This window comes from Calonectris borealis, chromosome Z, assembly GCF_964195595.1.
Source record: "Calonectris borealis chromosome Z, bCalBor7.hap1.2, whole genome shotgun sequence".
Classification (NCBI taxonomy): Eukaryota; Metazoa; Chordata; class Aves; order Procellariiformes; family Procellariidae; genus Calonectris; species Calonectris borealis.
The window spans coordinates 57,184,571-57,210,556 of record NC_134352.1 but is presented as its reverse complement, the minus strand read 5'-3'; the positions used below and the strand labels follow the sequence as shown (position 1 = coordinate 57,210,556).

Below are 25,986 nucleotides of genomic sequence, written 5' to 3'. Positions count from 1 at the left end.
GAGGCTTTCAAAGGGCCAGATTAAGCAGAAAAGCCTTGTGCACTGTGCAACATTTCAATTGAGGCAGAGGCAACACCTGTTTTCAGAAGTAGAAATCATCACCAGGAGATTAAATAACCAAAGGGAAGAGAGCGTATCAAGGACAGGATCTAATGATAAATCCCTTATTCTAAGTCAAAGGCCTAGACCATGGTGTCCGCTTACCTACTGACTTCTGAACCAGCAAGGGCAGTCCACGTCTGGCTTTTTAGTTGGGGTGCCTGAATTTGGATCAGGCAAGGACAGGTCTTACAGCAGCCCAGGCAGTATTTCCTGCAGTTGCAAAGTGATTTGGAAACCTCCATCCCACTTCCAAAAAGGAAACATATATTGGTGAAAGGCACCAAAACCAGCCACAGGCTTTCAAAGCTGGAGCCGAAGCTACATCCTTTCACGCTCACAACAGGACCCTGTTTGAACGTGGGAAAAGCATGTGGGTACCTGCTTTTCCACAGACTTTCTGCTTTACTGCGTAAATGACATGGGTCAGTGAACCTACAGGTCAGCTCAGCATGTTCATACAACTCCTTGCCCACCCAAGGGCCTTTGTCAGAGCTGAAATAACAAGGCTGAACACAAAAAGATGCAATATAAATGCAAAGTATGTGTGTGGAGAGTGGGTGGTAAAGATGGAAACAAAAGACATCTAGAAATTCTTTCACAGACAAGATGCTGTTTCTTGGAACAACTATTTTTCTACTACAGTTTACCTACCACAGCCGACTCCCAATAACACCCCTGGAGCAATATCTGTGGATATAACGTTCTATACATTATTATTATTACCTTGGCAAAGGTTATTACAGCAAAGATTGCTCCTGTCCCAACTGCAGAGAAACGTTATTCTTTCCCCTGCAAAGAGTGCAGCATTTGGTTTTTCTGTAGGACAAGGCAGCAAGAGCACTTCCATCCACTCGAAGCCCAGTTCTGGCTTTGGAGAGCTGACTAGTTCTTACAACATAATATTTCCCCACACAAAATTAAAAGAAGCCATCCTGAACAAGCAGCTGTCTTGAAACTAGGGAGCAAAATATCCTGATGAGAAGTTGTTTTCTCTTTAAAGTACTATCCAGGGAGTTGAAGAGATGAATTAATTCCAGTCCTTTTGGTAATGAAACTTTTCAAATTAATGGTCAATTGCTTTGGAATAAACCTGCCAGACTAAATAAGGTGCTTTTGTAGCAAGATCACCCCCCAGATTTGCCTCCAAGAGTTCCAGGGATGACACAATCTCAAATGCTTCACACTCAGAAACAGCATGTGGCTTTCTAGAGTCACTGGAAAACACAGGGAGCCAAGACTTGCAGTCATCTAACTGGTCCATGACCAAGAAGACTGGTTTTTACTGCTGACCTCTGGCAAAAGCAGGTTCTTTACAATGTTACACGCAGAGTCACACACTGAACAGGCAAAATCAAGGTCTTGCATGCAAGAAATGGTGTTGCAATATTGCAACAGCCAAGTAGCAAATCTCAACGTGAGACATTAAAGTGGGGAAAGGGTGAGGGGTTTTTTGAATAAAACGGAAGCAAAAGTGATTTTGCTTTCTTATATATCCATCCACTTTACTTACAATCAGCAAGACGATCGTAGCCTGCCCAGTAGTCAGGCACTGAAGCACTTGTGTCCCAGCGTCTGCCAATAACTCCTTAAAATGACATGGAGAATGAGGGCCTCCAGCAATTGAGTCCTCCTCCTGTGCCCTGGATTCCTCTGAGTTTGGAAACCATGTGCCAGTCTTTGGTCTGCTCTTCTGTACCCATTGCAAGCTGATAGCCCGTCTCTCCAACCTGTTCCACCACTGTGGATCATTAGGATTTGTTGACCATCCTTCATATTTATCTGATTGTCTTATGGTTCCTACTCTGTTTTCTGCCTTTTGCCATGATTTTTAAGTGGCTTGAGTCTTTATTCTAGCCTAGAAGTAGGGTCTTCTTTCTTTTAGGCTGGCCTTCCCATACTGTATGCCCTGAGAAGCTGCACATGCTAGTGCTGGGGTGTCAATGACATGCTAATCTAGGTGCCATCAACCAACATATGCCATTAGTATAGCCCTTCTCCTGCTGTTCGTTCCTGCTGCTGCTCCCAGAACCACACATGCCCATTCATGTTAGTCTTAACCTTTCTATCACAATACTCACACAGTAGTGCTGTCTCAGTAGTGCTACCAACCTTAAAGTGGTCTTCTGGGTGTCTGGGAGGGAAGAAAAAGACTTGCTTGAGGACTTTGAGAGCCTGGTTTTGGCATTCCAAAATTTTTAAGCTTGACTGAAATCTGTGCCTTAATTCCCTGCTGTGTAAATAAAGATGATGATCAGTTTATCTTCTATCTCTACTCACTGTAAATGCTTGGGAACACAGATTGTCTTGGTAGTGTGTAATAGGGTGCTGGGCACAAGGTGGCACCAATTTTAGAAGGTATGTCTCAGTGTTACAGACATACTGAGATCTTGCAGGTTGGCAGGGACACCTTTGAGGTGGGGATACACAAACCACACAGACCAAACAGTTCTGTTTCAAGGGGCTATTTCTACCAAAAATGTTTAGGTATGTAAACATCGGCAAACCGTGATTATGGTTCCTGTGCAAACACACCTTGCTATCCTAGTGTTTTTAGTTAAGTGCAGAAGCAGCAGTTACCAGCTTATGCAGTTCCTTGCTTTTTTGTGCCATTTCTCACTGTACATGCAAGCTAGGATATTTGAAGCAGAGTGGGTTTTTTTTCCCCTTCCCTTTTAACTGAATATAGTGTCTGAAAGGAGTGTTTGAAACAACAGAAAAGGCAGGTCTTGTATATTCTCCTCACTGCACATTTTATTCCAGACCTAAAAGAGCAGCCTTCAAAGTGTCAATCCAGTGTTTGTGTTCTCCACTCTCAAGCCCTGAAGTCTGCCTATGGGTTAATCTCCATGGCGGTCATTTACTCACAAGCCATTTAGTCACAAGGAATAGGCTAACAGTACTTGATTATTTCTCTCTGGCTACTGAAAAGCCATCATCAGGAATGACTTTCTACCACTGTCAATAGAGGCTGGAGATGAACCATTGGGGGTTGAGGTTATGCCAGGTTCAATCCCTTTAGTCACTAGGTCCCATTAAAGACAAGTTAGAGGCAGCAGCACTCTGCTCACCAGAGATGGATGCCCATCTGCACCTTGCTGGTTTTCACCCACAGTTCAAGTGTAGAGGGGATGGAGGAGGCACAGAAAGGAGCAGCAAACAAAAGCAACAAAGTACTGAAAAAGCTGGGGGTTTTTTGTAGGATGCCTAAGATATTAAAACTTCCAATACTTCTCTGTATTTCTTAATTTTTACTGCATTCGAGCATTTTTCTCCACTTGAAGTATTTCAGAATTATTGCCCATTCCCTCTGTAATGCTCAGCTCTAATTTTAAAGTCTAGATATATGAAGTGACATCATTTTAACTGTGTATAGAGATGGATGTGGATCCAGTAGGTGTGAACCATTCCAACACATTAGTGCAAGAACCTGCAAAAGCCATTCCGAGCGCCTCACCCTCAACATTGGCTCAGATGGTTACTCCAGGATAAGTATCTAATGTGCTGAGTCAAAGCGCCCAGAGAAGGTCTCAATACACAAAGTCAATATCATAAAATTATTTTGGTTTATGCTGTCAAAATATCGCCACAGGAAAATTCAGAAGTGTCAGAATCATAGCGCTTAAGGTGCAGAGGATAACTAGGCACTTGAACAGAGAATTGAATACTTGCTGACCCATCTTGCTGTTGAATGTCTCTACATTAATTTGAATTATATTTATAACTCCATGCTAGGTATTTACTACAATGCACCAACACAAGAACACTGCTTTTATGCAGCCAGAAGTAAATGCTGAGAATCTCACTCTTGTTTTGTTCTACTTAGAATTGTTCACAAAAGCTCAGACTTTGATTAGCATTTGCATGCAGGAGACTCTTTGTAGCTGTATTGAAGTTCTACAGCTTAGCACACTCTTAGTAAATCTTCCAGGAAGGGAGTCTAGCTTGTATCTGCATGAGCAAGTAGATACAGAAAACAAATGCTAAGAAGCAGTGATTGCCCAAAAGCATTGACATGGATTGCTCATCCTCTTTTCGATATCTGGAAGCATATCCAACTTGAGGCTATGAAAACTAACTATTGGAAGATCTGAAAGGAAGCTATCTGAGTGCCCTTATGCACACATAGCATATTCAAAGTGTCAGTATAAGGTATGGTGATTCTGTATAGCTTATTTATAGTTATTCTATACTATAGAGTTTTCTTCACAGACTTGTAAAGGTGAATGCATTCTTCTTAGTATGAGAATTAAATGTTCGCAAAGTAATTGTGCAAAGGTAGTTTCACAGGCAAAGCTGACTTCACATATAACCTCATGTATAGAAGTATCCAAAATCCTCTCTGTTTATCTACTTGTAATCACAATGTTGATGTTTTTACAATATTTGCATAGAAGAATGTGCAAAAATCATCATTTTTGAAGAAGACTCAGTAATGTTGTCCTATATTCAGAGCAGTTTCCATACTGTTATTCCCATAGAAATTTGTTTCATTTTGTCTATGTTTCATTAAATCCACATTATCTTAGGGAAAATTCAGCTGCTCCAGTTAAGATTTTTTAATTTTAACTTGCAAGAACTGATCCTTTTTTCAACTTAAACTGTTGTGTAGAGCTGTCATTGGTCTGTTTATTTAAGATGTATAAAAGCAATACATAATACAATTGTTTTTAAGAAAAACAACTCAGGTATTCCAGGATCGATTACCCGTGAATACTAAGGTGCCCTTACACTGCTTGGAACAATTCAAAAATCCTGCAAAGACATGGGGAATTAGGTCCAGCTATATTTCTGTTTTTCCAGCCATACCAGTATAGAATTATGGGTTGCCAGTTTAATACATTTGGGTGTTTCTTTCTGTGATGAAGTGATCCCGCAGTGCAGCTGAAACAGAGGAAGTTCTTCCACGCATTTGCTACGCATCCACAAGTCTATTGAAAAGGAAAAAAAAAAGTTGCTTTTGAGTGATACTTTTCATCATTGCCTACTCTGCCAATATCTTCGGTTACCTGTTACCAGGGAGAACCAAATTCAGCCCATTTTGCAGCAATCATCTACAGAATCTGACAAAGCGCTTGCACAGTGGGAGTTGCTGGTGATGCATTTTTCAGTACCTGTTCCATTTGATTGAATTAATCTCAACCTTTCTTTACAGGAATCAATGGGGTATTTGACTTAATTGATCTTTCTCGATAAGTATGCACACAAGGAGTAGCTTTTGCTAGCTCCAGTTCAACCTTCTAAATTGTGTCAGAAATGCATCCATCCTGTTACACCATTTTTACAGATCAGAACACAGAGAAATTGAATGATAAACACCTGAATCAATGTTACCCTTCTCTGCCGAGCTGCTTATAGGTAACATGGCTTTAATAGCAAAAGATCTCCCAGCATGGTTTCAAATTACAAAAATCACATACTGTGCTGTTCAGTGCTAGGCTATCTCAACATCCATAGAATCATAGAATCATAGAATCATTAAGGTTGGAAAAGACCTCTAAGATCATCGAGTCCAACCATCAACCCAACACCACCATGCCCACTACACCATGTCCCATTCAAGTTTGGTAGCTTCACTGTGTTTTGATGAGGCACTGTACTTACACCTGCCCTCCGGTATAAACAGGAAAGCAACATCACACATGAATTGTTCCTATTCCTTCTTTAGCTCAAGTTTTCACCCCAGACCATTTTCAAGGTCTTGTTTTTCTCTCTCTAATGCTTTTGTTACTGTTACTGTGGCCAGCTTTTTTTAAAGGAGGATTATAGATAGGGATAAATCTTAATATATTTTATAGTCAAGACTTTGCTTATCAATCAGATCCAGTTTTCTGTTTCGTGGGAAATCTCCTCTGGAATGCCTTAGAGCATCTTTGAGCAGAGACAGTAAAGGGCACCAGATATAAAAATCTAATGCCATCTTATTATCCAATATTTTTGGCAATGATTTGTATAATCAACTTTATGGCTATTTCAGAGTAAGTGTAAAAAAGAAACTGAGTCTCCTCATTATACTTTGCCTTCCTGAAGATGATTTAACAAGCCTACCCTTTCTATTAATTACAGGAACATAAGTGACATTCATTGGCTTGATACTTAACCTGCATCGTTATAAAATTTGGTGGTTGTATTAATTCCATGAAAAGTGAAGCGTCCTTGTCTTGCTACAGAAATTATCTCGTTAGTAAGCAAAGGCCTGGCCAAAGGGGTAAACTCCGCACAAGTAATAATCACTGGCAACTCCAGCTTCCTGGCAATCCTGATGGCTTAGATCAGAAGACAAAACACACCCTTGTGCCAAAACCCAGCTTTAGTATTTATGCTTCACTCCAGCACAAGCTATGCCTTAAGGTTAAAATATACCTGTGTGCAAAGTCACAGCACAACGTTACAAGCCACTTACATCTTCAAAGTGACTTGAGAAGGGCCCTGGCCTTGTGGAGTCTCTCTCTGCAGAGAGGAGTATGGTAAGCATTGAACAGCATAGCAAAATGACGGTCTGAAAGTTACTTTGATGATTTCCCTTCTCTCTTCCATCTTCCTATGAAATTCACAGCATTTTCCTTTAAAATCTATCTCCTTCCAGCAAACTGTTTTGGGATCACTAAAAATTGTGTTGTCACAATAGAATGCATATTTTATTGAACAGTTGTGTGTAAAAATCACGTTTCTTTATTGCAGCAGCGTGATGTAGTGGGGAGCACCCTGGCAGAACAGTACTTTCACTTAACTCCCCAGTAATAGATTTTGGCTGGTGTTTCCAGCCTTGAAGAACTCCTGTCGTTTGACAGTGCAAATACATCAACACATCTATTCTCCACCATGCCAAAACTCATTCACTATTCCCAAACCATCTCCTCCCAACATTAGAATTCCCTTTTCTCTGAGCTTTCTAGCTTCTCCTAACGTACTGTCTTCCTTCCCATTCAATTTTCTACCCCCCAAGCTAACCCCTATAGACATTCAGCTGCTCACAATCTCCTTTCATTTTCCCATCTCTCTTACTTGGAGCTGCATTGCCTCTTACCACAGTATTTCCATCGGGCTAAGAGCACAATTCAGCTCACAGCCACATCTTCCAGCTGCCAGGAGAGAGCGCTAACACGTTTGGTCTAGTATGAACGAGGGAGAAGATACCCTCAACATTCCCTGTTGTAACTAACTGTGCCACTTGGTGCGTTATGAAAAAATATTGTGACACTGGGAAAAGATCCTAGGATAAATGCATTGGTCCCGCATTTGCTGTGCAGGCTGTTGGGCCATCCAGTAAAGCTGGGTCCAACAGAGATGGATAGGATTTCAAATACCCATGCATACCATGTCCTATTTGCTGCCTCCCTGCAGCTCCAAGCTGAGTGTGCACCACCACTCATCGATATCTCACACAGGGACAGAGATCACAGGCAGCTCGCTCCTGGTCCCAGATTGCAGGACATCAGATCAGTGCCAAGGTCCCTGGAACTCAGTAGAGGGGTTTAGATCTGGTTGCCTCCATGACACAGATGCTCAAAGGGCGAATGAAATTTAGAGAGCAACAAAGCATGTTCAGAGCCTAGCTGACCTCCATTATGGGGCTGAGGTGAAAAACCTCCATCTTTTGACAGCTTTAAGTATGAGCCAGGGAAAAAAACTAACAATAAAAAGACATCAGAGGAAACAATCCTGCATAATGCTGGCTAATTTAACTGAATGTGGTATCCATTTTTAATCCACTAGGTAGCATGCCACTCCAGACCTTTTATATCTGAGCAGGATTCCTCCATGGCAGGAGACACGCTTCTTTGGAACTAACTGAAAAAGTGGGATTTTTTTTCTTTCGGAAAAGCCCACTTACATTCCTGTAAGCCTTCCTCGAGTACCTCAAGAGCCCTCAAGATCACTCTGATTGGAGGAACGAAAGGAACATTCCAGGTTTACAATAATCCTTTTCCTCAAGAGTAGGAGAAAACATCAGATGCGGCTGCAGCTTTCAATGCATTATTAATACAAACCAGTCACAGCATTTGTTTCTGTGAGATAAATTGGATCTGTGAACACAAAAGAAAGAGAAGGAAGACAGCTGGTCAGACTGGTCACAGGAATGCCTGCTGAGCCCAATCAGAAGCCAATATTTTTGCACAGGGACCCGTGAAATGTGGACATATAACAAAGCCTAAAGAGTAGTAAATACTTGAAGAAAATTTATTCAGTTACCAATCTCAAAGAACAATTGTAATGCAAACTACAACAGCAGTGCAGCAACAATGCAGACTAATTAAAGATATTAAACCATGTAAACAAACTTCATATCAAATAAAGCAGGCATGAAAGGAGATCCTGAGGCATTTACTTGCCATTGAGTTTTCTGCAGGGGTTTTCAATCTGAATGCCTAAATGCTTCCCAGGGAAGATGGACACCTTGCACAGCAAGACTGATCCTCCTGCCAGCATGTGTTCTTTACTTAGCTACCTTATGTGGACCATGTGGATGTAATTTCTAGACTTACAGGACTGGGATGCACAAAAAAAAAAAAAAAAAAAAGAGTGGGAAACCTCTGGTTTGGTGGCGCATGTAACCAAAATAGAGAATAACCACTCAGGCAAAAAAAAAGGGTGCAATTGCAGGCCTGTGATCTGCACACTGCCATAGCTCCATTAATCTGCTGGGGGTTGGACTCAAGAGAATGGGAAATCTGTAACATGACATGTAACAGCAGCTAGGCAGAACAGTAAAATGAACCAGATGAGAAGGTCACACAAAGCTCTTGCATTCAAAATGTGTGTTTTCGTGTCAAAAGGCTCCCTGTGCCAGCTCAGGACTGACTTTACTCCCAGACTCCTGCAGAATGTTTTGATGTGGGGACAGGGACTAAAGGTGAAAACTGAGATGCAACCAACTGCCTGACGCAGGCAACCAAATCAAGCAGGTGACACAGGGGTTCTTGTTTGCCTTTTAAAAATGCATCACTACCAAAAGTAATAACCAAAAAACTCAACCAGACTTCTATATGGCATTTAGTGTGGGTTTGCCACACAAGGACTGTAGAAGTACATCAATTCAGAGTACAAATTAAGATCATTAACACTTCACCCTGCGTGACAACTCCCATCTACTCCTGTACAGTTGCTCTTCCATCACAGTAAATTATCTTTCCACTAAGTAGGAGAAAGCTGCTGCAATCTAATAATATTACACCCGAATGGGAGCTTCCACAGCAGTATAACATGGTTTAATTCAACACTTCATCTTCACACCCTCAGCTGATTTGCCTTAGCTTTCCTGAAAAGAAATTACTTTAGGGAGTAAATTGGTCAATGCAGTAGCCTGCTTTACCAGATAAAATAGGTGATGCCTATATCTGTGGATGGAAGAAAGACGGTGGCTAGGAAAAGAAGTGGATCACAGAGTCTGGAAGCAGGTGTGCAGCTTTCCTCCAGGCTCATGGAGAGGCCCCATGAAAAGATATGAATGCCTCCGCTATCTCATGGCAGAGCACCCTGTCCGTCCCCATGCAGGCTCAGGAGTAGCACTGCTGGTGCAATGATAGGAGATTCTGTTTGGCTCACTAGGTCAGGGCGAACTGCATGAGGGCAGCTGGAGTATCTTCAAAGCTTGAGGAGATCTGTGGCACTTTGCAGTGTGCTTTTTCAAAAAACAGGGAAGTTTTGAAGAAGGACTTCATAGGGAAGTAGGGAGGGAGGAAATTACCCTAAAAACTCAGTACACTAGGACTCAGTCTGTATTTTCCTTTCCCTTACAGAAGAGGGGAAATCCAGGTCAATCTACTCTATACTGAGCATCTTTTTTTGGTAGCTGCAACTAAACTTACGTCACTTAGCTTATATCCTTGGTCATTCAACTGTTCTTCAAGAGTAGTTGTTTATTTTATGCAGCTGACATACTCCTTCATTTTCCCTCTTCCCCAACCCCAAATTTCTGGGAGAAAGCATCACTCTGATATACCATCCTACTCACACAGAACTTCTGTAAGCAACTTTTACATAATCACCAAATGACCTATTTATCCCTGATAGACCTAAGTCTTTCTTTAATCAAGTTTATAGTTCCTCCGTCATGTCTTCCTTGTTAAGCAGGCCAGACTTATCTGAAAATGTCAAGAGCCACTGTGACTAATTAATTATTCTACCTTATCAGTCTTTTAAGAATGACTTCAAATATCACTGAAGATACCACTTTGAAACCATACTGTCAACCAAGAAAGAAAAAAACGCAAACAATTGAAATAAGAAAACTTCTTGTTCGGTGCAGAAAGTTCACTCAGCCCAAGAAATGGTGTCCAGTAGCATATCATCAGCTTCACATACTTTACAGGGTTTTGATCCCAAACAATCTTGCTTTGTTATTTGTGGTTTGCCATGTCCTACCTTGCCAAGCATGAATACACACTTACATAAACACTCTGAACAGAGAACAACCTTGTCAAGAACAACTGGCAGACCTTCTTTCTCTCTGAAAGGAGGTGTCCTTTCCTACATCTTTCCAAATCTTTCCCGGTCCCATATGTTTTTTTTCCACCTCCCCCTTTCCAGTTTAGGAAGCATGCCATGTGCTTTGATCATCCATCCGAAAAATCCTTTACAATCTCAGTGTTATTAAGAGCAATCAGACCCTGAATGGGATAAAAATAACCAATGCATTTGTACACTTCTTTCTTTTCAAACTAGTGTAATTCACTAACACATTGGCTACATGCAAAAGCTGCATTTGTTCAATCATACTAAAGAAAGACAACCCATTCCTTAAATTGTAATGGTGAAAATGCCCATTTTCTGTCTCCAGGATTGTGCAAATGCAAAGACTGTCACGAACTAGGGTTTTAGCTACGCTTACTAATGTTTATCAAAGATTTCCAACCAGAGACTATCTCACAAAAGAATCAGTTGAAGAAAACAAAACTGTCCCTTAACTGATTTCCAGAGGAGTCTAGCCAGACCATGTTGTGGGTTGACACATATGTACTTTGAACATACTCAGAGCCATTCAAGATGCTTAAAATAAATGCCCTACCTAGCCTTTAACAGATGTTAAAGTATTTGCATTAACTTTTCTATTTCTTAATTATCCATGCAACAGGTTCTTTTGTATTGATTCTCTTCTGTTATCTGGGAGGAGCATTGCTGTGTTAGATATTATGGAGAATTAAAAATAACTCCTCTCCTTTACAAAATAAAGCAAGTGGAACTAAAGGGAGAATGTCAAAAACCTAACAGTTTGTTTGCTTGTCCTATGTACCCATCTGTCATTCCAATTGTTTTATGCTGACATTATTTTCCTTTCTATATGGAATAATTCTTATGGAGCATGCCTTGTCTTCTAGACAGGGAGATCCCATATAGTTTTTGTAGAATTTAACTGGAAAGTATACATTTGCAGCTGATTAGAGTCAAAGGGAAAACATTTCGTCTCATTTCCTCCTCTTCTCCTCTCATTACTTTTAAGGTAAGGATTGACCTTTGTTATTTTTTCCATATTTGCGAAATGCAAAAGCCTGTTTTTAGAACCGCGAAAGATTTTCCTGCTGGAAAATCAAACTGCACACTTAGGATGTTTCTGCTGCCTGCTATAGGAAGCATCTGTATGCAGAATAAAACAATGCCCCTTTTTCAAGCATACTGGAACTGCACAAATAAGTACACTGTGTTAAAATCATCAGGTTTGTTTCATATCTTTAGTTCACTCTTTGCAGCTAGAAGATGAACAAATGCCGTGCTCTCAGCAAGAAGAATAGACAGCGTTTCTTCAAAATACACCGATTGGTTTGTTAAATGTTTGAGAAAGGATTTATTTAATTGAAAAGGCATTCCCCTTACTATACTGGTTTGCTGCATGAGGTTATGAGAATTTTTTTGTGCAAACCTTTAGCAAGCCAATTTTGTTACAAAAATAGCTTAATTTCTATGATTAAGCCTGTGTGTACCACCCTCCTCTTTGTCCAGCTGCTAAGGCTGGCTAATAAAGCTGTTATTGCTCAGAAATGAGGTAAGCCACCTCTGGCTCTATGCTCCCAAACCCTCTGTGGGAAAAGCAGAAGCGGTACATGACAGAGCTGCTTGTTTTCATTCCCAGGGTTCTGATTAAGGACGGAAAATGGTGCCTCTCGGAGCAAAGGAAATGGCTGTCCAGAAAATACATGCTGAAAAACAACATACTGTGATAGAGGCTGATAGTAATGAACACAGTACACATTGCAACAGAAGCAACATAACAGTGGACTAGATACACACAGGACTCCCCCTGGACCTCCACAGGCTGACCAAGGAGAGCAGCTCTCAGGGGACTGAAAGATGAACGGTGAGTGACAAGCACATATGGAAGAAGATGCTTTAGAGGAGTTGGGAGAGAGTCCGCACACCCTAGACGGCATGGAAAATTATCTTACAGCCTGTTATACTGGATTTACTAGTGGTTTTCCACAAGCTGTGTCAGGGTAGGAATAGAGATGCTCAGCCCCTGGAGCAGCCGCAACAGGAGTGAGTCAGGCATTAATAGCCTTAGTTCTCCTCCTTTCCTCGGGGAAACATCAATTTGCTGCTGGCTGTGACTGTCCTCTCAGCTCCATGCAGATGACCAACAGCTTGCCTGGGAACATAACCCAGATTTTGAGCAGTGTAACTGTCATGTAGGCAGATAGCGTCCTCGTGCACAAAGACCAAAAGACTATGGTCCCAGAGGGGGCACAGCCAGGACTGCTTCAGGCCTTTCAATAATGGAGCTCAACAGGACCCATGGTGGCTACTGCCAGCGAACACTAAAAGTCTGTTCCCCACCAGTGATGTCCCTCAGGGCATCAGCATGCCTCTGAGGTGGATCTCAAGAGGAGCCAGTATGGCTGAGTTAGTGCTGATTAGGGAGCAGAAATCCTTTGAAGAACTAGCCGAAGAAGGACTGGCCTTATCCTCCATACAGCATCTCTCAAAGTGCATCAAGTTAAGCCCTCAGGATATTTGTACTAAGCCTGGAAGAAGGCCTTTTATCACCTCCAGCTGGGCAGGAGTCATCCTTTCTCCCCAGATAAGCAATGGTCACAATGACCCAGGCATGATCACTTCTGAGCTGGATTACTCTAATTCACTCTATCAAAGGCTGGATGCAAGCTGTGCCAAACTTCTCCATTTCTCAGGCTGCGATGAGTAAATGAAGGCCCTGCTCAGTTTTATCCACTGAACCCCAGTCATTTTCACAAGACAGCTTACAGCTTTGCTCCTTGTACTCCACATAGCCAATGTGTGGACCAAACAATTTGTAAACAGCCAATATGCCTATGAAAACAGTTTTCAGCCCACCACCTGCCTAGAGACTTCCCTGGGGCAATGCAGCTCCATGCAGGCACGTGACAGCCGAAACCAAGAGATGCTCAAATGAGAGGACCCACGTCAAGGCACTACTACAAGGCACTACAAAAATACAGGTAAATGCAGAGTCTCACGGTTTTTAGGAAATTTTTAGAAATTCAGAAAAAACCTCCTCTGCTGTGGTGGTGCTGCGGATGTTTTGTATAAATGAACAGCGCCTTATCCTCATAAATTTCGTAGCCTTTTCCAAAGTTTGTGTGGATTTGCCCACACAATGGCAGACACTTCTGAACTTGGAAAGTGAATTATTTTGCACCAGAAGGATTTTTTTTTAAGAAAGAAAACCTTGCTTTTTGAAACTCCAGGGCAGATTTTCACAGGTAGGAATGTAGCAGTCTTAAGTGGGGGCACAGCTCTTCTCCCACATAACCCAGTGCCAGTTGATGGGTGCTGTGATCTGCAAGGCAAGGGCACTCAGCGTCTGACAGGACCTGCCCATGACTAGTCCTGAGCCATTGGCCCCATGCGATAGTTTCGCTGGTTTCTTTGGAACGAGTTCCAAGATCTCCATTAGCCGTGTAGTTTATAACGGAGTCAGAATTTTATCCTTTGGCTACTGTGCTTGGAGGATGTCTTCTTGTTTGCAAGTATCACACACTGCATTACAAGGGCATGAGGCAGAGTAATACACGAGATGAGAGCATCGTCTTTAAAGTGTTGTGGATGGTTTCCAAGCAGATAGCCAGTATCTCGCCAAGTCCAGAAGACGAATTTGGTTTCAAACCTCATCTTTTGCTTGACATGAAATTAAGAAGTTGCAAAAGCACCTCTTACTGTGTCAAGCCCGTGTTCTTGCAAAAGGTATCACTTACATAGCAAGGACTTAGAGTAGCACTTCCAAGAGTATAGTGCTTGCTAGCTGAATATATTACTTTCCATAATTTCTTTTCTTTTTTTAAATTTACCTGACTACTTTCTCCTGTGCCTTTAAAACTCCCATTTATGTAAGTAACATGTGGCCTTTTCAGGTTTTCCTCTTCTTTCTCTCTTACCATTTCAACTGTTTTAGACATCTGTCCTGTGAATGTTCTTTGCACATTTCAGAAGCAAGGTAAAAATCCTGCAGCAAGTCAACAGCAGATGCTACTAAATGGGGATACTTGTTCCACACCCTAACGATATGCCACACGGAAGCAGCAAAGCTTTTTCCTGTACCCAGGCTCTTAGTTGGTCTATGTGGAGAGGCTTGAACTAAGGGGTGCAATGCCCTGTGATTGTGAGGACTGGAGTTGTGCTGATTTTGGGGAAAGAGAGGGATCAGAGAAGATTGTGGTTATGAGATGTTTTAAGTCGTTAGAGGGTGTTATAAAAAGGTAATTGTGTTTCTGTGCTGCAACAAGAAAGCAAAGTGTGAAATGCACTGAGATACTACTTCCTCCATCACATGCTTTGGAGTTTAGTATCAATAATTAATATAAATAATTTTAATCCTTCAGTTTAATTAAAGAGGAAGAGGACTTGCAGGTACATCTTACATCTCCTCCTGTACAGTCATGAATACCCGACAAACAATAGCTAATTTTGACAAATTGTCTGTCTAACAAATGAATTTAGCTAAACTAGATGCAAAGCAGATCCTGCTAGATGTAGCTGAGTTGTAGTCCCTCCACAAGGACATTCAAAGCTTAGATATGTTGTTATCCCATTCCCAAAGGAAATTAAGAACATTTACAGCTAACCAGTGCTATATTACTTACGCAGTTAGCAAGCAACTTAATGGGCTATAGCTTGAAGGGAATGAACAGCCCAGTTCTCTGAACAGCTTACCTTCAAGTTGCTGGCACACAGGAGAGTGTGGGCCACTGGGTGTGCCTTGCTTTTTTTATCTATGCTATATTAAACTACCTGGCATAGATAAACCAGCACAACACTGTAACAGCACCTTCATTCAGCTGCAGGGAGAGACCCTTCAGTAAGTGGTAAGCACCACCTCTCTTCCTTTCCAGAAGTAAAAAGCTTAATAATAGCAAAGGCCATAAGATTTCTGCTTGTTTTGACACTCTCTCTGTCTATATTCCTGTCTGTTACTGACATCAGAAAGGATGTTTCCTATGGAGAATCAAAACCCTCTACGAGGCTACAATTTTTCTTAACAAAGTAGTTGTTACTTCTGTTGTCACTACTGTTAAGCAAAGCTGCCTCACCAGTCAGCCACGAAGAGGTCTCAAGTGGGGGGTGGTCTCAGCAGTATAAACTAGTGGGTGAGGATCCTAGCTGCTTAAAGTGCTGGAAACACCACTTGCCTTTGCAGCATTAGAGGAAGAAAAATTAAATCTAAAGACCGAAGTATTCATTGAGTAGTATCTCCTATCAATATGGGCCTTGAAGCCTGTCTAACTCAGATCCAGAAAAACTGCTGTCTCCAAAATTCCTTGGATTCCTAAGGTCTGTAACTAGAGAATTGAACACAAAGTCCCTAAAAATGCAAGGAGCCAGTAAGGCTCTTCAATCATTCTCAACAGCATTCTCAGCTGCTTTTTGGGTATCCATTGAAGGTACCTAGCAGGAAAAGCTGTATAGTGTAGGCACTGAGCCATGCTCTAGTTGATTAGAAGTGCCAGTACATGGGGCAAACGCAGGCACTATGACTTGATCAGCACTAATTTGAACCGTGTGTTTTGGGAATACCCATAGGTCCATTTGTTCCAGAGAGGTACTTAATTACTGAATTAATTTTTCCTATCAGTTAGAATTATATTACAAGCTATCTGTGTAATGTAAACATGACAAAATGGAAACTGAATAACTATATTTTGGCTCACACTAGCACTAATCATTGTCTGTGACCGTTTTAAGAGGCTGGCCATCACAAAATGGATTGTATATCACAGTAAATAAGCCCCAGAAAAAGATCTGAAGATACCAGCTGTCTTTTCAAAGCATTGGAATAAACTTATTTGCTGTCTGATTCTCCTCTCAAGTACACTAATCTGTTGCTCTGTAGCTCAGCTGTTGGTACGCTTAAGCAGAAAAGCTGCAGATGCAGCTGTGGTTTCCTTGGTGTACCCAGGAGAACAGCAGAGAAGCAGGATAAATTCCCTCCTCTGTTTTACTTCTTCTCCATTCAGACTGCTGATGGAGTTGTCCTTAGCTCTTGGCAAAGGTAAGACAAGCTCTAATGCTTTTTCAGTTTCAGTAGCATCATCTGCCAGCTCTGTACCATCCAGATACACTCTTGTTCAAGGGTCTCCTGTCCTGATAATGCTATTTCTTTTGAAATAGCTGGATCACAAAAGAAAGCACAAAAGAGAAACCAGGTCTGAGAAATTGACCCAAAAAGGTATGTTTGATAAACAGTGGGATAAAAGACACCTCAGAAACAAAGCTCTGCACAGGTCTCATGGCCTCTGGCTGTTGGCCTGCTTAAGCTCTATCTCGGCATTGTCCTTTTCCACCACACATTTTAAATCATTTTTCCAGGAGTTAATAATTTATACCTCCTAATGCTGAAGGCTTGCAGAATTTTATAGCCAAATGAGGAGGATAAAGGTATTTTCATAATCAGTCCCTGGTCAATTCCCTACAACCATGGCTCATACTAGAACTGAGGAATCTGTGATGGATTTAATTAATTTAGTATAGTGCAATAGAGTATAGTGTAATCTATACTTCAAAAATTTGGTGAAGGTTGTAATAAAGCCGAAGCTCTTTGTTTTACACTGTTTTTAGACTTTGTTGTTAGCCCTCTGCTGTTCTTTGAGGACTATTTCGATAGAGGGTCCTCACAACTCATCAGCAGCTGTTAAGCACGAAAGCAATGGTTGCTCTCCTGACTGTGGAGTCTCCTCTCACCTTAGGTCAAGGAAGTCCGGAATCTGGTCTGAGAAGCTAGGAGTGAACAGTCTGGACTTGCATGATGACACTGTTATTTTATAGCTTACCACAACCAGAAACACACAGGCTATATCTTATATCACCTAATGCATGAGTCACATTTCCCTACAGTTCTAAAAGTGATGTGTGCCATTAGCATAGGTGCCTTAGAGGCTTACATTTGACTACTGCTTGTCAGAGAGTCTCCAGTGCCAGTCCAGCTACTCCTCCTATAAAGCACAGAGGTAGCCTTTGATTTTTGTTCTGCATTGGCATCCCTAATAAGTCCTCAAAAAAAGAACATTTGACATAACAATTTGAGAGAAACAAAGTCTGCAGCACACTGCACATAACATCTGTCTCAACATCCTCAAGAAAATAGCCATAAATAGCACATCTACATGATGGAGTTTTGTTTACAAGTGATGATGATGGTGGCAGTAATAACAATAACAACAAAAGCAACAATCGTTGCTGTGAGATAGGCAAGGTTTGAGCCAAAAGAAAGAGACTTTCAGAAAAGTTCTGCCCTGGAAAGAAAGGTTGTGAAGTCAACTCATCTCCTTTTTTAGCTGAGACTGGCAATATTAGACACAGTATTAGATGTTTATTGTAATGATGAATGTCTTGAGACTATGGGTTAAATAACATTTTTTAAATCTTGGCTTCTGCTTCCCTTTGAGATATTAGAGGTTATTAAGGCACATTACAATCAGTTGCCAAATTTTATAATCTGTCACTAACAGGTTTCTGGAATTGCATGAGACAATAGCCACAGCAGTGGATGGATAAAGAGTGTGCTCACCAGTGTCCTCTGTTTTGGACAAGAGCTCTTCAACAAAAAACCTGCAGAAAACTCCTTCAAAAAGTATGCATATAGTTGGCTAATTAGTCCAAGTTGTCCTGTTCTCTATGGGTTGTCTATAAGGGAAACTAGGATTTGAACTACCTAAGATCAGAATTTGATCCCCAGGATCCTAAGGAAAAAGAAGAATGGAGGCAACCAGTAATTTAGACCGCTTCACTGCAAACAAAATCATTTTATAACATCTAATACTGTATTTGGTAATGTTAGCCTTTTTAATCTAAGGCATGTTCTCACACAAAATATTGGGACTGTAGTTGTAAAGTTTGTCAAAACACCTTGCAGGGAAGGGGATTCAGACCCTGCAATCACTCTGACTACAGTCCCTTCAGGGACCTGGGTGAAAGGTCACCTTACCCAGGTGTGTTCCCAGCCAGGAAAAGACTCGTCCAGGTAAGGAGCACAGCCCTTTCCTCAGCAGAGCAGTTAGAAGTCCATCCCCTCATCCCTGTCTCCAGGATCTCCAGTTCACTCGCCCCAAAAAGGAAGATCTTTCTGGCATCGCTCGATTCAATCCTTGTGCCTAGGGACCATTTCCAGCTCCATCGTTCCCTGGAGCTGCTCCTTAGCTCCTGGGCTGGCTCCAGCCTTCCTTGCTGAGATGAGATTTTGACTTCAACACAGCCTTCAAATGCGCCGGGTGAGAGGGGTATTTCTGGCCATGAGACATTTGGGGACAGGAATGCGTCCTTGCAGAAAGGGGCAATAGATCATCTTGAAACAGCAGCTTGAGCCAAAGAATGCCAAAATTACTAACCATCTGGGATGAAGCGCTCTGCAGCAGCACCCTTAAAAAACTGCCATGTGTACACAAATTAACATTTCGCATGTAGTGAACCATTTGTTGTGCACCAGTAGGAGGGGTGTTTGATATCTCAGTCCATGGATATTTGATCCAAAACATACCCTGCTTGGCATGCCCTGGGCATTTCTTTCCGTAAAAAAAAAAAATTATTGCAGGCACTTCACAATTCATTCAAAACAGGACAGTGGGCATGTCTCCGAGCTCATGTAAAAACAGAACAAACAAACAGGCTTATTTTGAGACACATCATGTTTTCTAGCTCTTAATCCTCTCTATGTAAGAAAGAGGAGGATAATAAAAATAAAAATGACCCCAATATTAAATAAATATACCAAGGTACTTAGAAATAATATCCAGAAGCTTATTACTACAATTAATTACAGTGAAGGATGTAACTCTCTTCTTTCTGTTTACTACCATCATGCAGGCTAGTCATCCATCTGCAAAACCCAATATGTCAAAGATTTTGAAGTTCAGTATTACATGGTACCAGAAACTCTTTACCAAGGCATGCTGACTGATAAAAGCAAATAGTGGAGTTCCTTCATCCCTGAAAGGGCTGCTGTGCAATCCTATTTTATGCAGTAGAATCAGCTAGAAATGGAAGCTACAGACAGAGTAGGAATTTAAGGAGCTCATATTAAGAAAAAGAAGGAAGAAATAGCCATTAAACAGAGAATGAACACGGAGAAGAAGGGACACTTGAGAAGTGCTAGCGGGAAACACACGTATCACTGGCAACGCAATCAAGTGAGAAGGTGTTGGAAATGGAGAAGGAGCAGAGAGCAACAGTACGCTCTGATAACCTAGGCAATTCATGTACTTTTCTGACTGATTTACTTTTGGCTGGTCCTCTTTTCCCATGCAGAATAGAAGATGAAGGACATGGTAAATATGGGCTTACTGTACTGGTAAACACTTCTTTTTCTCACTCTCCCAGCTAATGGTGGGTTTCACAATCACTATAAGCCAAAGCAATGTGGAATGCTCACTAATGTTGCAGAACATTTATCCCACAAAAAAAGAAAAGCTTCATTTTCACAACACAGCCACGTAGCTGCTAATGCCAGCACAAAAGAGGCAGCAGGAATGTATGGTCTGGGAGTTAAGACTATTGTGAACTTGCACACTCGCTTATGGATGGCCGTTGTACTGTCACTCCAGGGATACTGTGTAAACAGAGAAATGCATGATTGGCCAAACGCCGCTTAGTTCCAATGTAATCTTCCTCCTTGCTCCCTCAAGAACACATGAAAGTGGCGTAAATCATAAGAAAAGCAGATGGGGTTCATTTCTGTATAGATCATTATTGGTTACATAAATATCTTCACCGGTAGGACAGGACTTGGAGGAAATTTGTATTACAGCTTTTGAGGGTTTTGTGAGTAAGGTGCTCTGCTCTGTTCTTTTCACCTGAATGAGTAAGAAGGTACAAGTGTTTGAACAACACTTATGTCAGAAGTACGAAAGCTACCTACAGAAATATTTTATTTAGGGGATAATCTACCAAATAGCTGATTTTGATGCTCCTGCTGTGTTGATGTTAAAGGTTATTAAATGGATCGTATTGTCAGTACAGAGGCATGTAAAAAACTAAGTTTATGCCTGTTTAAATGCTGTCGCAAAGATGATGAATTTGGTTAGATGCAAAAATTGACTGTTTCAGGTGCTGTTTAATCTATTTTTACTAAAAATATCAGAAATCTTTGACAAACAAGCACAGAGAAAGTTACGAGTCTCACATCATTCAGCATTTTGGTTAACTGCAGATTTTTTACATGGAAATCATAAGCGAGAGCTACAATGGAAGTTGTCTTATAACTTAGTTAAAATACATAGATGTGTATATATATATTTATAGAAGTGTGTATAGGTACATATACCCATGTACACACATATATGGGGGGGGAGAGCGAGAGAGAGAGAGAGAAATTAATCCAGTGCTCAAACCTGTGGTGATTACTGTAAAGTTTTTCTCTTAGGCAAAGACCAGAAATGAGACAGAAAGACTAAGGATTTGAGTTAGGTCAAACTAACAGCAACAAACATTGCTCAAACATCTTTGATGAAGATGAAAGCAGCTGATGAAGGCATCATGTGCCATCTGTTCGTACCATATAATATAGCTATAAGATATATCAGATGGTGCATTTCCCTAAGTTTTGTCACCCCTATGTGTCAAAAGGTCCTTGGATCACCATAGCTGAAGCAACACCACAACTAAATAACTTTGGAGATCTGTCTCAGCATTCCTAATGGAGGGTAAGCAGAAAAAAAGTACAGCTTCTTGGGCAGCAATGCTGTCTGAAAGTCGTGTAGGAAGGTGCATCCATTCACGAGCTATACTTACGCACTGCCTAACCCTACATAGCCGCAAGTAGCTCTGTTTATGGATAAGCTCTTAAATTGGAGGCCTTTGCTTAGTGTGTAGGCTTTGGTGGTCTGGCTTAAGGTGCAGGCTGTGTGCCACACTTAAAAATTTGAAAAACCGGTCTCCTTTAATCTTAGCATATCAAGGCAGTGTGATACTTACACCTGGATTTGGAGATGGTTACAGGCTGTGGCAGAAAGCATCTGTTAGGCCATGCTTTTAGGCAGAGCTTTCTGTCCTTTTGCATTTACAGCCTCAGGAGAAACAACTGCTAGCAACTGTTCTCAGTACTGTGTGAACTTCCAGTGCAAATAAAAATTGGGGAAAAAGAAAAGAAAACTTTTGAAACTGCATCTTAGACTTCAGTTTTCCATTAAAAAAAAAAAAAACTTAGAAATATATTAACCAGATATAGAACCTGACCATTTTTTCTCAGTCTTTGTCAGAAAAGGTCTCATTGACCAAAAAACTGAAACAGTACCTCCTGATCTGACTTCATAAAAAGTAGCTTTGCTAGTTTTAATTTGGATTATTATTTTGGATTTTTTTTTTTTAAGAAATAATTTAAAGCTGTTGTGTTGTTTGCACCCTAGCTACTAAATCATGGTGAAAGATAGCTCACAAGAACAAGAAAGTGCTAGATACAAACAAACTAGCTGTTTCCTTCTTTTCTTCTCTATTAAGGCTTTTTAAAAGTTATTTTTTGGCAACAGAAATAATGCTATCGCTGAAAGGAAGATTAGTCTTGTAATAAAAACAACTCCACATTCATTCCACCTATAAAATTTTTCATTCTTACAATGAATTCTTCTCAGGGAGCTAATTAGAAATAGAAAGTTCTTTAATTGATGAGCATCTGACCATTAGGGCATTTTCAATTTCTCACAGCATCCCAGATGACACTGTTACAGAAAGGCATAACTGAAAAGAAAGAGAGACTAATTGGAACAATTAATTGAAACAACATACAGTTAATTTCAATTATAAGAATCCTGACTGCTCCCTCGTCCCTTGTTGTGTGGCCTGCTGCACTGGGGTGATGTTCCAACAGACTCCTCAGCAAAAGCTGCGTGAGGATCCCATCTGCTGCTGATTATTCCTGTATTTACTACTTGTATTATCATAACACATATCAGCTCTTCTCCTGCACACGGTTCCTAGTGTAAGGTGCTCTATAAAAGCAGAGCAGGAAGATTCATGACTGCAGACACGAGCATGGCTTTGCATGCTTGAATTACCCATTCAGTCAGGAAAAAAGTTAAGCCACTCGCTTGAATGCTTTCATTTTTAAGTGTCCCTCACGCAAATTTCCTCAAGAAATGTCGAACAATGCTTCTAAGCAAGAAGTCTGTTTCCAGCTAAATGTCCAGCTCTGCTACTTACCAGACTCTGGGAAAAACCTCCAAAATGTGCTTTTTACAGGCTGTTTTCATGCTCCAATTTGGAGACTCACAAACATTGAGCTACAAAATCTTACCACCTGTTCATCGCAAAGCAGGAAGTTGCTTGCTGTCACTTTTAGAAGAAGCAACTGCACATCACTCTTTGTGGCACCCTGCAAAAGCTGGTTGAGTGTGTACTCACACCCTGTAGGCTGGTCTCAAAGTGATCGCACTCCCTTGCTCCACCGGCTTCTGCTAGCCATAGGGATTAATAAAGTTATGATCCTGTCAAATGCACCGCAAGGTTCACACTCATTTCTGTGAGGCTAGGATTTCATGCTGTGTCTTTTGGTCAATGCAGTAGCTTTTGTACAGGGTGTACCAATGCCATATTCACCTGCAGAAATCATTCAAGTTCTAGCTTGAAATAGCATATGACTCTTGCATCTACATACAGCTGGTGTTGGCCTCAAAACTTCAGCTGTGCTACAGCTTCTTATGGGAGAAACTGTTTGATTTTTTATACTAGCATTCATTTCCTATGCCATGACTCCTAAGTCTGCTGCACGGATCTTGTATAAACAGCCTATTCAGCAAGTCTGTGCTGAGTTTGGGACATGACTAATTATAATTTTATATGGTTGAGTGAATCAGAACTGTACTGTTCAGGAAAGGTCTGTCTGGAGAGTTGCATTTATTCATAACATCCACCAGTATTTTACCTTGCTTTTTCACGCATTGTACTTCCAGCAACAAATAAGAGAAACTATTGTTACTCACGTCAAATTAATTTTTCCTTCTGTATGGTTCCCCATGCCCTTCTCATGTGGACTTTCACAGTTCCCTACTTCTAATCCTTTGCAGGAAATACAATCTGAAGCTGAGTTTCATATTGAGATAATCTCATGTGCTGGTCACAGAGTGTGCAACCCTCCTGATTATCGACTGTGTTAACAGCTCTTGGGCCTTTGAGTCGTTATGAAGACATGATCTGTGGAAGAGAAAAATGGAAAGCCTGAATAATTATACTGTCTTAAATGTGTGTCAAATCCTTAATCTTTTACTTTGCAAACCATAGGTCACCACCTATTGAAAAAGTAGCATTTCTTTGTAAATGCATTCTGTGCAGATGGCCTTCACATTGAGATAATCCTAGTCCTGTACTGATTATCTGAGTGAACAAAGGCTACCCTCATGCCCAAGTACCTACATCAGGAGAATGATCTGAACTTTGTACAACTAAGTGTGTCGAATATGCTCATTGGGATCAGTCGTGTTGGTCTTAAAATACAGTCTTATGTAAGAAAATTGTGGTGGGTTGACCTTTGCTGGGTGCCTGATGCCCACCCAGTTGCTCTCTCACTCCCCTTCCTCAGCAGGAGAGAGGGCAAAAGTAAGACGGAAAAGCTCCTGGGTTGAGAGGGCATTTTAATAAGAAAAGGCAATTTAATAAGAAAAGCAAAAGCTGTGCATGCAAGCAAAGCGAGGACGAGAGGAAATGGCCTCAAGTTGCGCCAAGGGGGGTTTAGATTGGACATTAGGAGAAATTTCTTTACTGAAAGAGTGGTCAGGCCTTGGAACAGGCTGCCCAGGGAAGTGGTGGAGTCACCATCCCTGGAGGTATTTAAAAGACGTGTAGATGAGGCCCTTAGGGACATGGTTTAGTGGACATGGTGTGTTGGGTTGACGGTTGGACACGATGATCTTAGAGGTCTTTTCCAACCTGTATGATTCTATGATTCTATGATTCTAAGAGGAATTTACTCACTACTTCCCATCAGCAGGCAGATGTCCAGCCACTTCCTGGAAAGCAGGGCCTCAGCACCTGGAATGATTGCTTGGGAAGACAAATGCCATAACAAGGAATGTCCCTGCATCCTCCTCTTTTCTCTCAGCTTTTATTGGTGGTAAGCATGACATCATCTGGTATGGAATGTCCCTTTGGTCAGTTTGGATCAGCTGTCCTAGCTGGTTCCCCCCCCCCAGCCTCTTGCCCACCCCCAACCTACTGCCCTTGGGAGTGGAGAGGTGGTTTGGAGAGACACTGTGCAAGCACTGCTCAGCAATAGCCAAAACACTGGAGTGTTATCACTGGTATGTTATCAACCCTGCCTCGCCCCAAATGCAAAGCACAGCACTATACAGGCTGCTAGGAGCTCCATCCTGGCCAGACCCGATATCACAGTACACCAAGTTATCAGCTACTGAAGTGACAATAAACATGGATGATGTTGCTAGATCAATAGAAGTTATATGACTTCCATGAGAACATATGCTAGATCACAGTACAACAGAGAAGTCCCTCACTTGATGACAAATGGGATCCTGGGAAGCTTCTTTGTAGCTTTTGATGGGAACCTGAACCAGGAGGGTAAACAGCTTTCCCTCCTCTGAAACACATGGGTTTTTTGGAGATTGTCATCACTTTGCATATAGCAGAGGAGTCACGCCAGCCCTGACTCTGTGAAAGCAGGCAGAAGGTTCTTCACTGACACAGTGCACAGCGAGACAACAGCAAACTCTGCGGACAAAGGGACAATCTACATTGCAGCGAACTCTGCAAAATTCCACCTGTCAGAACTTAGCAAAATTAAAAATCACAGGGAATTGAAACACGGGATACAGGAGGTGGAAGCATTATTTCAGAGTTTAATTAAGCTACACCATCAAATAACAGGCTACACGCTGCCAAGCAGGTAGCACATCGCATCCTCAAACGCAAAGGAGAGTTTCCATTCCCTTGTTTCCATCATTACTTTTCCACATTTTTTCCCTACTCTACTACATTTCTGTGGTTAGAAAAACCAACTGGAATGTCCGGTACAACTGGCCTATAGACGAACTTTGCTAAAACACCCACAGCTTCTGAGCCATTAAAAATCATTTGGAAATTGACTGCAGCAAAGGAAACACATGGGAATTGTGAACTTAAAAATCTAAATGAGAAAATACTTTATATTCTCATGTTCATGAGTGCTTACAAGGGTTGGGGAGAGGGTCAGTGTTCTGTTAACCTCTTGGCTCCTCTGTTCAATACAGCCTCATGCTCAGGAGCTGGGTGGGAGATTTCACATATTGATGAAAAGTCTTCCCATGGTATTAGATATAACGGAAATAGGCCCCACACATTTGTCAGGAGGTGATCCTATTCATATCTAGATATTAAACAACAGCACTCATGATAGGTTGGTTTACATTTAACTTATTTTTCTCCTACCAATGTGTTTCAGTCAGCATGCCTCTGCTATTCAGAAGAGATAAAAGAAAATTGAAAACTTCAAATTGTTCACGCAAGTAG

The 25,986-nt window shown here is 41.3% G+C and overlaps 1 long non-coding RNA gene across 1 annotated transcript; it reads right to left on the bottom strand.

The window, feature by feature from the left end:
- Nucleotides 1–4,705: 4,705 nt before the first annotated feature.
- On the bottom strand, nucleotides 4,706–23,804 carry LOC142075533 (uncharacterized). The gene is made up of 3 exons (XR_012670905.1): nucleotides 23,469–23,804; nucleotides 7,934–8,126; nucleotides 4,706–5,030 (listed from the first exon to the last, which is right to left on the bottom strand). It is a non-coding gene; the product is annotated as an uncharacterized LOC142075533 (long non-coding RNA).
- Nucleotides 23,805–25,986: the final 2,182 nt, after the last annotated feature.